General features: G+C 44.4%; 1 protein-coding gene across 1 annotated transcript in view; it reads left to right on the plus strand.

Moving 5' to 3' along the window:
* Positions 1-18,045, plus strand: part of b4galt2 (UDP-Gal:betaGlcNAc beta 1,4- galactosyltransferase, polypeptide 2) — a gene marked incomplete at both ends in the record, with an annotated part of 141,615 nt that overhangs the window by 108,591 nt on the left and 14,979 nt on the right. The window lies entirely within an intron of this gene.

The raw sequence follows: 18,045 nt of genomic DNA on the forward strand, positions 1-18,045 counted from the left end.
TCTAAAATAGTAAAATATAAAATACAAAAATGGGGTTAATTGGGTGCAGATCTGCCTCGTTGTCGTGATGGACAACTTGTGGCTTAACCCGCTTTCGTCCTGACCGGTGATCAATCATCACGCGGCCATTGCTCGCCACTCAAACTGGATTGTCATTTATGAGTGATGTCATGTAGATAAGATAAATTATATTTCATTTAACATAATTTAATATTGTTTAACATTATTATTATTATTATTATTATTATTATTATTATTATTATTATGCATAATAATAATATAATAATAATATAATAATAATAAGAAGAAGAAGAAGAAGAAGAAGAATCACAATAATAATCTATGTATTTATTATTGTTAATAGTAATAATAACAATAATAATGTATGTACTTATTATTGTTAATAGTAATAATAACAATAATAATAAATCATGACTTATTATTATTATTATTATTATTATTATTATTATTATTATTGGGGACCGTAAACTATTTTACACAATTTTCCCATAAACAATAGGTTCATGCAATGAAGTCAGAAAGCTTTGTTTCTTTTTATTTCAATTATTTATTAAAATGTTCTAAATCAATACTGTGAAAGGCAATATCAGTTGCCAACAGTTTTGGTACAAACTATGTTGTTCTGGGTCTTGGAAAAAAACATATTGATGAAAACCCATTGTGCTGTTGTTGTTTCAGACAGTGTCATCACAACAAGACATTAATTATTGGCAATGCCAAGTCCATCTATATTTCTCTCTCATGATCTCTGTCGCTCTTTCTTATTTTTCTTCCTTTATCACACGCTGAGTCGTGTCTCTCTCTTTGTAAAAACTAGACAATGACATTTACTTATCACTCAAAGAGAAAAACTGAAAAGTGTTTCTTTTTTTTTGAGTGTCTGGATAAAAGTCATTGGTCAGAAACGCAAAAAACACAAAAAAGCAAAGTGTGTGTGTGTGGGTGTCTGTGTGTGTGTGTGTGTGTGTGTGTGTGTGTGTGTGTGTGTGTGTCTGGGAATGACTCGGTGCCTGGGGATGGCAGTAATGTAGTAAACCTCTACATTTCTATAGGACAGCGGCTTCACAAAACCATTAGTTATTATTGATTTCCCTCGAGACGACTCCCACCATCCGGCGACACTATTTATTTTTCGTTTTCGGAAAAAAACAAAGACGGATTGTCACGATGAGATGTCATTGTCATAAAAAATTAGGGGGAAAAAAATGCAGATCATCTCGACAACACGTCAGAAATCAACTCCAAAGTTCTCTCTGGGCAGTTCTACACGCATGGCGTGGAAAGCGGCTCCCTTTGGGGATGGGGTGTCTTGTTTCGTATCGTGGATCTAATCAGGAGGCTGTGGATTTGAAGAGGCCTCCGCTGGAAGGAGCGTTTTGATCGTTGACTCGTCAACCTGCGTCAATTATATTCCCGAAGCTCAAGGATTTCTATCCAGCGTTCTGAGACACCGAGGCCTTTCAGAAAGAGAAGGAGAAATAGAAACTCATCTTTGTCATATAGATAGATAGATAGATAGATAGATAGATAGATAGATAGATAGATAGATGCATAGATACATAGATGCATAGATACATAGATACATAGATAGATAGATACATAGATAGATAGATAGATAGATAGATAGATAGATAGATAGATAGATAGATAGATAGATAGATAGATAGATAGATAGATAGATAGATAGATAGATAGATAGATAGATAGATAGATAGATAGATAGATAGATACATAGATAGATAGATAGATAGATAGATAGATAGATAGATAGATAGATAGATAGATAGACAGATAGATACATAGATAGATAGATAGATAGATAGATAGATAGATAGATAGATAGATAGATAGATAGATAGATAGATAGATAGATAGATAGATAGATAGATGGATGGATGTATATATATATACAGTAGATAGATACAGTATATACAGAGCAAATGGATTTGTGTTGACATGTCAGGGTGGTGCTGAATAGAGAGCTGGTGTTGTTCCAACACCACACGGTTGTGAAATCAGCTCCGTTGTCAGATCAGACTCATTGTCGCCTGGTGTTCAGTCCCACACTGACCGGGCTCCGCCCAAGCCACGCCCCCACGCAACGTTCTCCACCTACCACCTGCGCCGTTTCCTTTCACGCGAGTGAGAGACGGTACATTTTCCTCCCAGGTGAGCCCAACTCCCTTTTTAATCACACGCATGATATTTTATGATCGCTCCTGTTTGCTTCATGACTTGTGCTTATTTAAGTTGGAACCGTCCGTTTTGTATTGAACTGAACAGGGATCTGAACTAACTGAGCAAGACCAAGCGCCTCGGGTTCCACTCCCAGCCCGGGATCAATTCCTCAGGTAAAAAGTTTTGATTTCTTTATTTTTTGTTCCGTTGTCTTTTTATACACCAAGTATTTTTGTTTGCCGTGTATTTTTGTTGCGGTGGACGGTGAAGATTGTGCCGGGCCGTGCATGCTTGGGTCCAAGTGGGACGCCATACGGGTGTGTTCCGTGCCGAGAATGAACCGGAGAGGGACCGGGACCGAGAGTCCATTTTCCACAATAAAGGTCCCCGGACGAACACGTTTTATCACGTTTCCTTTTTTTAAAATTCGGTTCAGGCCGCCACATGTTTCGTTGGGTTTGTATTAGGCCTCAGTAAGTGTTTTTTTTTTTTGTTGTTTTTTTTTACGTCTGGTTTAGGAAAGGGAATGAAGGAAATTGTCATATACTTGTGTATTTTCTTTCTTTTCTGTCATTTTTCTCAAAGTTTGAGAATTGATTTTGTTTAATGCTAAGTTAACACAAGGGTTCTGTCGGGAAAAAATAAATAAAAAAAGTGATACGGGTCACTGTATCGTAACCTGCAGGCTCTGAAACATTTGATGCACTCGTCACGTTCCCTTATTTGGTTTTTGATTCCGCTTAGAATCACAATTTATTGCGCTGTCCGAGGTCAGCCCTTTTTTTTTTTTTTTTTTTTTTAAGAGCGCTCACATCGTCCTCGCGCCGAGAGGCGAGGTCATGGTGCCACGACGTGGTCGACGGTGCACGGTCACATGATGCGACGCTGGTCCTCACACACCTGTGATCACAATCATCAAGTCAACAACATGTGACAACGCCGGGTTGCTAAGGAGTACATTTGTGCTTTAATCCAGAGAAACGCCGGGGAGCGCAACGATGGGTACGAATACCAATGAGGGACGACAGCTACGATTACCTCCAATCCGCTCGAGAAGGTAAGTGAAAGGGTCAGCCCGCCCGTTTTTCACATCGCACCTAAAAAAAAAAACAAATCTAGCGCGTGTATTTTCTTGTACGAGCGTGTATTTTCTCTCCTTCCCCGCATGCACATAAATAACGCTTGCTGTGCAAAACGGTTAAAAAAAAAAATACACGCTCCGTGTTGTCAGAGCTTCTTGACTTACATCTCCCTCAGTCGGAGAACGATTACAGAATCACTTTCATGAGTCGTGTAAAAGCGAAGGCGTCGGGGTGTCTTTTCAAAGTGCACACGTCTCAACTTAAAGGGGCAGTCCGCCCGTTTCACACATCCGGCTAATGGGAGGAGAGCTACAGCGTGCACATTTCATATCCCATGGTGCATTGCACGCACATTCATGTTAGTAAAGCAAGCGTTCCGGCTCTCAGTTTCAGATAAGTTCAGCTTGACAAATGGAGGCGATGTGGATCTGGAGGACTCGACTGAAGGAGTTGACGTGGCTGCCGACATTTTTGATGAGCTCATGAGATCAGTATCTCTCAGAGGTGAGGACTCCTGTAGGAAACAGCGACGCCCCTCTCATCCCCCTATGCAAAATATATGACGCACCTGAGGTTTAATATTTGATGCCGCTGAAGTTAAATATCATGCAACTAAAGCTCTCTCTCTCTCTGTCTCTCTCTCTCTGTCTGTCTGTCTCTCTGTCTCTGTCTCTGTCTGTCTCTCTCTCTGTCTCTCTCTGTCTCTCTCTCACTGGCTGTCTCTCTGTCTCTGTCACTCTGTCTGTCTGTCCGTCTCCCTCTCTCTGTCTCTGTCTCTCCCTCTCTCTCTCTCTCTCTCTCTCTCTCCCTCTCTCTGTCTCTCTCTCTCACTGTCTCTCCCTCTCTCTCTCTCTCCCTCTCTCTGTATCTCTCTCTCACTGTCTCTCCCTCTCGCTCTCTCTCTCCCTCTCTCCCTCTCCCTCTCTCTCTCTCTCTCTCTCTCTCTCCCCCGTCGTTGTCCCCTCAGCTGGGAAGGAGGTCTCTGGGGCCTCCTCCTGCTTTTGTCGTCAAGTCAGCGAGTTCGTCCTCCACGTCAGTAGCAGAGTGCTCCGCGGCACGGAGGCGGGGGCCAGCAGAAGGACCCCCGGACAGTAACGTGGCAAAAGACGTGAGTTATCCTTAAGGTCGTCGGTAGAACGTCAACCACTTTCGCACGGCAGGTTTGCATGTGACATCGACAGTGGGTGGTCTCGGTAGCTCCGCATCCAAAACCCAGGGGTTGAAGACGTATTCAGAGAGTGCCACAAAACCAATTTGGAGGATACGGTTTTACCAACTGGTTTTGTGAGTATTACGGAGCAGGAACCCTCCCATTTATTTAGTGTAGCGGGAACCCTTCATTTCGTTGTCATTTGGTCATAGAGAGAGAGAGAGAGAGAGAGAGAGCGGTTCTGCTGACCTCGGCTGGAACGTCACATTTACGCTCGGATGGATTTTAGTGTCGACGGCGCGTCTTCTCTGTTTTTTCTTGTCCGACAGGAACATCGCTGCGATCCTCACGGTTCGCCCCCCCCGATTAAAAAAAAAACGGCGCAGCGCAACAACCGGCAGTGACTCCAAGAGGAGCTCGCCGTCCGCTTATGGGGACGGCCTTGGAGACATCAACATCCCGGCGTGCCGTCAGGTGATGAACGCAGAGGAGCGACGTCCGTGAGGAAGCGTCGGTCGGACCGACCGGTTGTCGGGGGGGAAAATGACGGCGACGTTCGAGCGCCGACATAAAATGCAACACGAGCGAGTCTTCGCTCATCCTAGATACACCTCGGTGCACCAGGCTTGGTAAGAACAATAAAGACCAGCTTGATACACTGATTATTAGATGTGTATCACGTAGCTATTTGGTGATATTTTATTCACTGCAATGGAGGCCAAGATCATATGAGATCGATCACTCAAAATGGTCATTTTTCCTAAGGTCCATGCAAAAAGAATTCACGGCAGCCCACTCCAGAACCCCCCCAAAAAAAACCTCCGCCTTCAACATGCCACCCATATCTCATTTAGAGGTGTTTACAAGCACAGACGGCCCGTCCAGCTGCAGGCAGGTGGAAAATGTTTTATCTGTCTCTTGGGTGTGAACAAAATTCCTGTTCCTAATTTCCCCTCCGTCGCTCTTAGGTGGGGACGACGACGGCAGCGGCGACGTTTCCTTGACAGAGTCGGGGGTCGGCGCAGCCCTTCCTCCCCTCTGCCTCGGAGAGAGGAAGAGCAGCATCCGCAGGGGTCTTTCACGTCGTCACGGCCCAGGAGGCCGCCTCCGCACGACTGTTGTTGTGTTGCGCCGTATCCCACGATGAGGCCTTGTACAACTTGTGCACACGTGCATCGGAACAACACCTGTTCCCGCGCGGGAGCGTTCAAAAGCCCAAGGGAACCAGAGTGAGGGGGGGGGGGGGGGATGTCGACGCGCTTGCGAGGTTCCGCCAAGAAGTTCGTTCAATTTCTTTTCCCGCATTTAAAGTTGGGTCAAACTGTGCATTTGAAATGTGGCGAACATTGGGTGTCCGTCTGTTTTATCACGTGCTGTGGACCCGGGAAACTTTTTTCGAGAGCGCTTGGAGATTGTGTCGCTTGGGGTTCTGTTGATAATTCGGACCGTGGTGACGCCGTTTGTCTTCCTGGCTCACTGCTAAGTGCAGATCCTTTCCCGTCGGTGACAGCACCAGCTGCTTTTGACAAAAAGGCGGTGACTGGATGTGCGTGGCTCTATTATCGCTCAAGCGCAAGCGCCCGGAGTCTCTGAAGATCCCCGTGTCATCTTGAGTGTAATCTTTAGTTGGTTTCGACGGAGGACCTGACATTCCATGTCCGCGCACAGGACGCCGTTCTTAAATGTCTTTCATCGCAGGTGACGGGATAAAGTTAGAGACTGTTTTTGAGCAGCCGGAAAAATCCCATTCTCGCTCCTCCGAAACGCCGAAAACGAAAAGGCAAAAAAATAAATAAATAAATGGAAAGCTGTTGAACCAGCACGGCGTGTCGTTGGGTTTGATGTGCGCAGAGACTGTCAGTCAATGACTCGTTCATGTACAGTATGCACCTATTTTGGGAACTCTTGAGTCAGTGTATACCAATCTGGAACTCAGCAACTGTTCCCAGCCACTAAGGCTTCTTGAAGATGGCATTAATGACGGTTCCTACTTTGAGAAATCACACGTTATTTGCGCGGCAAGAACGCGCGCTTCTGATCCAGCTTCGTGTCGACGATTTCGCAACGGCCGATGCGGCTCGGATCTAAAAAAAAAAAAAGGGTCGACACGAACTTGGCTTTGTTGACTTTATTTTGAGAGATGTTCCAACCAGGCTGAATTCGGTTTTGATGGACAATCATCTCGTGGCGCTTCTTCATTCAGAGGACTTAAAGTAAGATGGTTTTGGTCCAGTCCCACAGCCTCTTGTTAATGACTAAAAAGTTTTGGAGACACAGGGAATCCGGGTGCCCTTTTCAGATACACCATCCAAGTTGTCTGTAATTCAAGTTACCGGTGGTAATTTAGCCATACAGTACATTTTTGGTAGGGTTGAGTCGTTCAGTGCAACTTACAGTTGCCGATTTTGTATAACCGATAAAACAAGTTTGCGGTTGGCCTCTAGTGAGCTCTGATCAGAGCATTGCAATTCCACACGGCACAAAATCCCGCTCTGGTCCACTCATCTGTCCTCAAAATGCACTGCAGAAGTTGTTGAAGCTTGTTTTTTTTCAGTACTTGGTGCCAGGACTCCATGTTTAAAGGCCGTTTCACAAAGGATTCGGAGCTTTAACTGTGGATACGGTGAGAGAATAGACTGTACACTTAACGTGGATGATAGGAGCCTTGGCCTCAACGCTCTGTAGTGATGGTGCCTCCTGCACAATACTCCCGTTTTCTCCGCAACCTCCCGGGTTGAAAAGCTATGGAACAGGCTACCAGAGTGGAAGGCTTGTTTGCGCTAGTCATTGAAAATGGAATTTTCAACGAGATTATCGGTATCATTATCAAGGATGATGAAGCGTTCCGTTTGACCACTAAAGTTATTACGCTGTGTTTTGATGATCACCTGGAGTCATTCAGCATTGCAGTTTCGTCTGAAATATTGAATGTAAAAATGTGTTGTCATGCAGTTTATTTTCTCTACCATTTCTGCTATTTTTCTTTTATTTAAGTTAGTGGGGTAGGTCATCATTTTACGCCCTATAGTGTTATTTGTATAGTGGTATTTACAGCCACTAGTGTTACTTTTAGTCATTCTCAACCCTGCGTTGTGTTCCTTCACTACACTGGTGTTGGTGTTCAAAAAGAACTGTTCCTTTTTAACATTTTATTTTAACACCTTAGAGTTTTGTTTTAACAATCTAGTGTGTCAAATCAACACAAATTGGGTGTTACCTTTTTAACACTTTCAAAAAGTGTTACTTTAACACACTACAGTTTGCTGAACGAATGAAGATGTGAATTTATCACTAGTGATTTTGCTGTGGAGCTAGATGGATAGATAGATGGATAGATAGATCGAAAGATAGATAGATAGATAGATAGATAGATAGATAGATAGATAGATAGATAGATAGATAGATAGATAGATAGATAGATAGATAGATAGATAGATAGATAGATAGATAGATAGATAGATAGATCGATAGATAGATAGATAGATAGATCGATCGATAGATAGATAGATGCAAAAAAGGAAAGATAGATAGATGGTTAGGTAGATAGATGGATAAATAGATGGTAGATGCATAAATTGATGATAATACATGTAAAAAAGGGGGAAAATGGCAAAGTACAATAAACGCATACATTTAAAACAAATAAAAATGTAGGGGAAAAAAGGGAAAAAAAATTGCATAATTTGTAAATTAATAAATCGGTATATGGACAAAGAAACCCCAAATCTAACACAAGCAATAGGATATATAACTTAATCCAACTTTATTAATGCCTGGAGGGAAATTGTGAATATATATATATTTCAACATGTAAAAGCAGAATATGTCGACACTCCAGTGTAGAATAATCACATACTGTATATGAGAGGAATATAGGGGAATATAAACTACTATGACATCATCTCTTTTTGAGCATGAGACTCATTTGGAGCCGAGCAGTTCCAGTAAATATCCTACTGGAGTGAGAACGTTAGTTAGTGGTGAATCCTGACTAAAGAGCCTTTTCTCCCTTTCATGTCAGTGCCAATGTCAATACAAAGAGAGAACAATCTAACAAGGGAGACACACACACACACACACACACACCCACAAACACCCCCCCCCCCCCACACACACACACACACACATTGGCAGAAATACCACAAAGAATACATTCCCAACCTTATTGGGACCTTTCACACGACACAATGGATGAAGCATTTATGAAAATAAAACTTGGAACTAATTATCTTTGATGGCTCCATCCGTTAGATTGGATTTACGTGAGATTTACCCCTTTTTTCCAATAAGAACTCCTGCTACATCATTAACACTCGTCTCCATCCACCTACACCAGTCTATACTTTCCAGACGCTTTGTGACCGAAACAAGCTTTCTGACCACACCCCCCGGTTTGAAGGACAAATATATCTGCAACTTTTGGAGAAATACGAGTAAAAGCAACAGCAGTGAAAGCTGCAGCAATGAAAGTAACAGCAGTAAAAGTAAGAGCAGTGAAAGTAACAGCAGTGAAAGTAACAGCAGTAAAAGTAAGAGCAGTGAAAGTAACAGCAGTGAAAGTAACAGCAGTGAAAGTAAGAGCAGTAAAAGTAAGAGCAGTAAAAGTAAGAGCAGTGAAAGTAACAGCAGTGAAAGTAGCAGCAGTAAAAGTAAGAGCAGTAAAAATAACAAAAGTGAAAGTAACAGCAGTGAAAGTAAGAGCAGTAAAAGTAACAGCAGTAAAAGTAACAGCAGTGAAAGCAACAGCAGTGAACGTAACAGCGGTAAGAGTAAGAGAAGTAAAAGTAACAGTGGTAAAAGTAACAGCAGTGAAAGTAACAGCAGTGAACGTAACAGCGGTAAGAATAAGAAAAGTAAAAGTAACAGTGGTAAAAGTAACAGCAGTAAAAGTAAGAGCAGTAAAAGTAAGAGCAGTGAAAGTAACAGCAGTGAAAGTAACAGCAGTGAAAGTAAGAGCAGTAAAAGTAAGAGCAGTAAAAGTAAGAGCAGTGAAAGTAACAGCAGTGAAAGTAACAGCAGTAAAAGTAAGAGCAGTAAAAATAACAAAAGTGAAAGTAACAGCAGTGAAAGTAAGAGCAGTAAAAGTAAGAGCAGTAAAAGTAACAGCAATAAAAGTAACAGCAGTGAACGTAACAGCGGTAAAAGTAACAGCAGTAAAAGTAACAGCAGTGAAAGTAACAGCAGTGAACGTAACAGCGGTAAGAGTAAGTGAAGTAAAAGTAACAGTGGTAAAAGTAACAGCAGTGAAAGTAACAGCAGTGAAAGTAACAGCAGTGAACGTAACAGCGGTAAGAGTAAGAGAAGTAAAAGTAACAGCGGTAAAAGTAACAGCGGTGAAAGTAACAGCAGTGAACGTAACAGCGGTAAAAGTAACAGCAGTGAAAGTAACAGCGGTGAAAGTAACAGCGGTGAAACTAACAGCGGTGAACGTAACAGCGGTGAAAGTAACAGTGCGTGGTTCTCGGTCATCCTTCACATCCCTTCCGGGTACACTGGTCTATTTTTCCCACGTTCAACGCGTCGAGGGCTCTTCAGGTCAACTCCCAAACTCTCCCAACTCTCCATCCCTCCCCCCGGCCTCCCCCTCTGCAGCCCTCCCCATCTCAGACCAGCGTTATCTTTTACTTTATTTGATATTTTCGTCACTCTGCCTTTGATGCCACAGACCATGTCATGGCTGCCGCCCCGAATGGCTTTTGCCAGCTCAGTGCGGGCGCCGGAGGGGAGGGAGGGGAGGGAGGGGAGGGAGGGGAGGGAGGGGAGGGATTCTGTCCTTGTTTGTGTGGCGGCGCTCACGGGCACACACACACACACACACACACGCACGCACACGCACACGCGATGAGGAATACATGCCTCTCGCACTAATGCCCCTAGAGGTCCCAAAACTTCTGTGGACGATGAAAAGAGAGACAATGGAGAGGCACAAACAGAGAGAGAGAGAGAAAACCACCGGAAATGTTTCCTTTCACCGCACATTCATCATTAATCTTTTCGGAATTGTATTATTATTAATCTGCTCCTTGGCATTTATCCATCCGAAAGTGTACGGCACACCGCCAGTGTGTTTGTTTCGGCGTGTTTGTTTCAGCGTCTCACGAGAGGGAGCCGACGCTGCGCCCTGAGAAATATAACTCGTGCTGGTAGGATGCAATGCTGCGTTCCGCGGGAACTCGAGAAAAATCTGTTTGAACTGATGCTGCTTTTCACGGGAACTCTGAAAACTGTATTTCGAGACTAACGCGACTAACCTGGACCCCTGCTGCCTTGCAGCTACACTTATTATTATGAGGGGTCCTGTATCTGAAGCACGGCAACCGCAGTATGCACAGACATGGTTGAGGTCTTGCTGGAACTGGGGCATTTCAGACATTTTGTTGCTTGAGCTTGATCAATACCAATGTACATTTGGAGTAGAAATGAGTGAAAAGCTGTAGTCGAAGAACATTGGCACAAAGTTATGTAGTCCCAAGTTATGTAAGTCCACGCTTCGTCTCTCGGAGGTCATCCGCGTCCTGCGCCCCGTGGACTGCGTCGCGCTCGCTACGCGTAGACAGACAACCCGAGCAGATGCTGCGTTTAAGGGAAACTCGGAAAACTGTCACTTGTGCTGCGTTTCACAAAACCCCCGAAAACTATAATCGGTCACAGAAGGAATTTCTAGGAAGTTCTAAATAGAATCTAGAATCTAGAAAATTTTCACGAAAAAGATCTTCCACGATAACGATGATCAATTTATGAGATTTATTTTCGACACAGAGTCTGTTTTCCTGTTGTCCTTTACCCCCAAAGACACAAAACAAACAGCCAATCGTACAGCAAAGAAACAAACGCGTGGCGCGAACAGCCAATCAAAGAGCAGGAGCTCCGGGTCTTCCTCCGCTCTCCCCCTGGAGCTGACGCAGCGGGTCTTCCTAAAACGCCAGTTTGAACTCGACCTCGCCCTCCTCCCAACCAACCCGAGCCCTACGCTCATCGGGCCTCGTCCCCGCGAAAAGGAGAGAGTCCCTCGGTCTGCTCCAAGCTTCCCCACGTATAATCACAGAGTGCAGATTCAAATGTATATAATATGTATTTATATATGTTTCACTATATTTATTGATCTCAATTTTTAATTTTATTTGATTTATTCCGTGTTTAATGTAAAGCCATGAGAATACACTCAAAACTGATTTAGATTTATTATTATTTTAAAATACATATTGTGATTATTACTGACATTAATCAATATGAAAAAACATTTTGTGGTAACATTTTTTGGCCGTATCGTCCAGCCCTAGGATGAACCGTCGCTTTCTTTTATTTTGATTTATGGAACCTCTGAAATCTAACATGACTAAACTGGCCCCTGTGCATTGCCGCCTGCAGCTATATTTGTTATTATTACGAGGGGTCCATCCCGTTCCAATCTTTTGCGAATTTCACCGCACTATCACTAGAAGCTGTTTTCTCTCGAACATCGCACTTAAATGCATGGAGCAAGCAGATGGAGGGTTTGGACACGGTGGCCTGTGTCGCGCTTGGTCTGTGATAGTTGCAGCTGGTTTTTACTTGTACAAATGATGTATAATTACAGACACTAAATCATTTAGTTTCATATATTTTATCACAGATGAATCAGTGCGTCCGGTGTGGCTCACTTCCGTAATGTGGTTATGCATTTGTGTTTCCTGTTCGTGCAGTTTTTTGTATTTCGCTATGCAGGTCAGTCGACACATCTGGTTTTGCAGCACATTTTCTAAATGCTGCGCATGTGTTGTGTTGTCGTGTTGATTTGCTTGTGTTTTCTTAAGTTGCAGTGCGTGGAGCTCCCAGGGCCACCGTACAAAAGTAAAAAAAAAAAAAAAGAATGAAATGTCTCTGAGGGACATGCAGTGTTTAATCCGTTTGAATGGAAACGTGTCGTTGGGAACCTCCACACGGAGTGATGTCCTTCCACGGAGACACCGTGAGGCAGGACCGGTAGTAGACAGCCTCCTTCTAATTTTTAGGATGAAGTCATAACATACAACAAGTGTATCCTTGTATTAGTAATTCAGCACCGGAAGTCGGAAAACTCGCGTCACCGCGTCATTGCGTCAGCCTATGCTGCGTTCATGGGAAACTCGGAAGATTGAACTCATTTTGGACTTAATGCTGATGTAAACAGGAGCGACAGCACGAACTGATGCTACGTTCCAAGGGAACTCAAAAATTTGTAATTCGACCCTGTGTATTGCTGCCTGCAGCTATATTTATTATTATTATTATTATTATTATTATTATTATTATTTTCACGGTGTCCCCCAATGAACTAAAGGCCATTCCCCGTCAGATTGGACAAAGCGTACAGCAAAATATCCTATCTTTAAAAAATGAAAGGAGAGCGTGTTTGTCAGAGAGAGAGAGAGAGAGAGAGAGAGGGAGAGGGGGAGGGGGGGGGGAGGGGAGAAAAGAAAGGCAGAGAGGGAAGAGTTGTAGCAGCGGAAGCCTCCAGCAGAGAATGTACCTATCCCCAGGGTTTACATGGCAGGCTGGCCTCCTGCTGCACACACACACTCATAATTGTTCTCTGTCCTGGCAGCGGTGGCTTTTCCGCTTGTGACCGCGATGCCACAGAGAGCGTCCTTTGTCCGTTTGACCAATTTGAAGCACCGGGTTTAATTCAGGACGTTTTAGTGAAAATCACTTTCAAAGAGCTGCAGGTTCCAGCTGGAATGGAATGAAAGCGTTGTTTTGTAGACGAGATGGGGTTTTTGTTTTTCTGGCCTGAGAGCATTCAAATTCAGCCACGAGCACGCGTGTCATTTATAATTATAAAACATTTATCACAGAAAATGTTGATCCACCTGTGTATCTATAATTAAAGCATTTGCAATGTGGGATGAATCGACTCCATTCAGAATCGGTTGATTGGGCCAAGGGAATTTTCATGTTCAAGGAACTGGAAAGAAAATTGGAAAAAAAAGAAAAGGGACAGTAGCATTGAAAAATAAATACAATATAATATACAATTTACAAAATAAAGGTTATTATATAAACACAATATACAAAATATTGCACATGATGAATTAAAAAAGAAAATAATAACAAATAATAAATTAATAATGACGATAATAACAATAACAAACTGTATATAGTCATAACAGTATGGGTGTGGTGAAAAATTATGATATATTATTATTGTTATTATTAGTATGTGTGTGTGTGTGTATGTACGTGAGCATGTGTGTGTACATGAGCCTGTGTGTGTACGTGAGCGTGTGTGTGTGTGTGTGTGTGTGTGTGTGTGTGTGTGTGTGTGTACGTGTGTGTTTAATACCTTCATACCGTAATACCAGACAGCGACAAACATAATTTTATGGTAAAAACACTGGCTCCACTCTTGGCAGGGTGGGATGAGTGGGAGGCACGTCAGCCTGGATAAACAGATTTATTGTCACTGTTTGACTACGCTTGGTTTAACTTTCGGATTAGCCCGTGCCCGATGTGTCGTGCAATGGCTGATTTCTCCCCTCCCCTCCCCGGGTAATCACAATGATTACCTCGGGGAGGGGAGGGGAGAAATCATGATGATGTATATCAACGTATAGGCATGCGCGACATTCCGACACGACTGACATGATTCAGGTGGGGAAAAAAACAAAACATTTCCCTTTCTTCTGCCTCCCCCCTCCAGTCTGCCCTTGTGCTCATCGGTTTAGTATTTTGGGATATGTGTACCCCACTCTCATATCTGGACCTTGGAGGTGTTGACCTTGTCTGTGTCAGCAAAACGTAGATTTGACTTATTTATCTATCTACTATTTAGAGGAGAGCACCTTTTAGAAGGAGGAAATACAGAGCCTAATACAAATAAGATGGAAACGAAAAAGTCATTCAGCAGCTTGCTGCTCCTATCTTTGTCCCCCTTTCACTCTTAAGGGTTAGAGACTTTCCAATCCTGGACTTCCCCCTTCCTTCCTCCTGCTTCCGTATTTCCCCTCAGTCCTACCGCATCTTGTTTGGGCCTCACAGGTGAATCATTTCTCCTGCGGGGCCTGGGGGTCCCATCTATTTTCCGCTCCGGTCTCACGTCGCCCTCGGTGCCTCATTGTGTCTACAGCGTGGTTGTGCGTCGCTTCGCTTTTTAGGATCTGGCCTATTTAGAAATTCCTCCCCCTGGGTTTGACGCCCTTTTTATTCCTGTGCGTCGGACCAAATGTGATGGAGATCTGCGCTTGTCTCGCGCGTGTGTGTGTGTGTGTGTGTGTGTGTGTGTGTGTGTGTGTGTGTGTGTGTGTGTGTGTGTGTGTGTGTGTGTGTGTGTGTGTGTGTGTGTGTGTGTGTGTTCGGGAAATCTAAAGGGCATTGTGTTGTCATCGTGAGCAGTGGGCTGCACTGTGTTTCTATCATGCCCCCTAATGGTGCTTGTTTTACAGGGCTTGTTAGTGATGCCTTCATCAAAGGACACCTATTAGGCTTTTCCTCATTTTCTGTCATATTTGTAATGTTACAGTGTCGGATGTACTGATAAGGCGTGGCCAAAGTGTCAAATAACGAGGTAAGCTAATGACAAACAAATCGCCGTGCGCAAAACGCTCGGGCGTCCGACCGCTCTGAACGCTCCATTTTCAAAGGTTTTTCCTCCTCCCTGCACGAGCTGACGTCAGATTTCTTTATGAGGTCGTCTGCTCCACGCCGTCCTCCGCGCGTTTCTCCAAGCGAAACCTAATAAAAACAGTGTGTTTTTATTGTAGACGTATTAATTCTATTTTTAACCTGAGTTTCAGACGCTCACGCGAAACACAAAAATCCCCGCGTCCGGGGAGTCCCTGGTGCGTCGCGGTCGCGGTGTCCGCGTCTCCCCCAAGCCTGGAAGCACGGCCACCAAAGTGGGAGCAGGCTTGTAAATGAGGCCTCGCAGGGGAAATGAAACGAGTAAATAAAGCGAAACACGGAAGCCGTGCTCAAACGCCACTGGCTCACGGAACCCGGAACATGTGCTCAAGCGGCATTGGCTCACATCGCTCGGGGCCTCGGGAGGGTGGCTCCTCCCATTTAAGCAGAGCGTTAGAACGCATCATCTGAGGGGCATTTTCAGTAAAAAAAAAAAATTCTAAAACATGTTTCGAGGACCTCAGAGACCTGAATTGACTTGCGTAAAAGCATAATAGGTCCCCTCTAAAAAGTAAAATCAGAGCTCAGTAAGGCTGAGCATTCCAAATACACCCTGGAACTTTATTTATACAGCCCGTGTCATACAAGGACAATTCAAGGTGCTTTACATGAGGCCCAAAAAAGACATAAATAAAAGTAAACGAGAATGAAAGCATAGAAATAAATGGCTAATAAGATGTAAAAAGACATTATAAATCACAGAGATAACATCTCCACGCGCACACAGGCCCACCCGGCCAACATCCTCCTCCTCGTTGCGTCAGTCTTCCTCTGTAAATACTGTGTTTTCCCCGCCACAACAATTGCATCATTCTGTTGTTATTTTCACGCAAACGCACAGAAAATCGATGTCGCGTTCGGTTAAGAAGCGCAGAGTTGCCCTGACCCCTCGGTCTTCACTGACCGCTCGTGGCCGCTCACTCTCTCCCTCGCTCTCCCTCCCTCCCCCTCTCTCTCTCTCTCCCCCTCTCTCTCTCTCCCTCTCATCTTCTCCATCTTTTGTCCACTGATTGCTTGGTCCTCCGCATCCACTCCGTCCCCTCTGCATGGAAACAAATCAAAAGCGCGGTTACGATGAGAGGAAAAAGAGAGTGGCGAAAAATTGAGAATTGGGAGCGGTAGCTTTTGGAGGAGAGAGGAGGAGGTCGGGATTTGGATGAAGGGAGGAGGAGTAGGAGGAGAAGTCACGGCCGGGTCCATCGAAAGAGAGGGGGAAGCGATAGAAGAGTCGGCATCGGCATGTGAAATACCCCTTACACGTTTTTTGGGTGTAATAAGTCCTTTACATGAGAGAGCCTCCCTCCCCCCCTCTCTGATCTCTCTCTCTCTCTCTCTCTCTCTCTCTCTCTTTCAGTTTCACTCCATTTCTCCCCGTCCTTTCTTGTGGCCGGCTCAAAAAAAGACCCCGGCGCGCATCATTTGTTCTATTACTTCTTCGTCTCATTTCAGCCTGCGGTGTGAAGCCGGACATCAGCCTGAGCCTCCCCCGGTCCTCCTCCGCTCCAGCGCTCTAATGGAATTAACTCCACTGGTGGGAATAGAAACTCCTGATTAATCCAATCAACCAGGGCCACGTTGCCTGTGTGTGTGTGTGTGTGTGTGTGGGGAAGAGATTTGTGAACATAATCACACACACACACACGCGCACACACACACACACACACACACACAAAAGACTGTCCACACGCAGCACGGCTCGGGGCAGCAAATGAAAGCTTTCGTCCTGGATCATGTGAGCTGTTTTCCATGGAGCGGGGCGAGTCGGGCGGGAGGGACGCTGGACAATCCCGGCCCGGGCTTGGGGAGGTCTCGCGCCTCTTTAAGCGGTCGGGGAAGCTTAGCGTGGGAGCGGAGTAGAACCACGGGGATCTTAAGGGTTGTTCTGGAGATCGAAAATGATTTGCGCGGCGGTCGCTTGGAGGCCCGTGGCGAGGCTGCGATGGGATGGAATGATCGAGTGCTGATGAAGTAAAACTTTCATCCGGATGCGTTAATGCTGTTTTTATAGACTCGCTGTCTTAAATAAGTCGCTCTGCTGGGCACTAGCTGGACTGGTGGTCGCTGGTGGTGTTGCACCTTCATCAGAACTTCATCTTCTCTCAGGAATGAGTTCATTTCTTTTTTAATCCTCAGCAGTTCCGGATGCTGTTTTTGTTTGCCAGAGACTCTTATTTGTGTCACTTCTCCCGTGAACTGTAAAAATCTGAAGCGGAGCCACATGCAGAGGCGAATAATTCCAGGTTCAGAGGGTCGGAGCCCAAGCCGTGCCATGTACCGACCCATCAATCGGACCTCTCTGGGTTTTTTTTGATGCTGATCGGCCCAAATCCACATGGTTGACTCAAAAATCCCGGAGTGGAGTTGGTGAGCCTCCGACCACGTGGAAGTACGTGAAGATGAACCGTGGGGTGTTCCGCGGGGAATTTTGGCCGCAAAAATGGTTCCTGCTTTGACTCAGTTGGTGATTTTACAGTTTTCAGTAGCACCTTGGACTAATATAAGGATGTTGGAGAGCAAGTAGCGGGTCCACCTCTCACCGCTCAGGCCATGCTAACATACAATGACACTTTTCCCATGGAAGAAAGGAAGAAGTCCATATTCCACATGTCCGTCGCTCTGAGTTCTAGTTCTGAGTTCTTAGCTCTAGTTGTTTCTAAAGATTTTCAGGTAGATTCAGGTAAATTCAGGTAGATTCAGGTACATTTAGGTAGATTCAGGTAGAGTCAGGTAAATTTAGGTAGATTTGGGTAAATTCAGGTAGATTCAGGTAGATTTCAGGTTGATTTAGGTACATCCAGGTGGATTCAGGTTAATTAGGTTAGATTGAGGGAGATTCAGGGTAATTCAGGTAAATTAGGTAGATTCAGGTTAATTCAGGTACATTTAGGTAGATTCAAGTTTATTCAGGTAGATTCAGGTTAATTCAGGTAGATTCAGGTTAATTCAGGTAGATTCAGGTAAATTCAGGTAGATTCA

The sequence above is a fragment of the Zeus faber genome (genome assembly GCF_960531495.2).
Source record: "Zeus faber genome assembly, chromosome: 12".
NCBI lineage: Eukaryota > Metazoa > Chordata > Actinopteri > Zeiformes > Zeidae > Zeus > Zeus faber.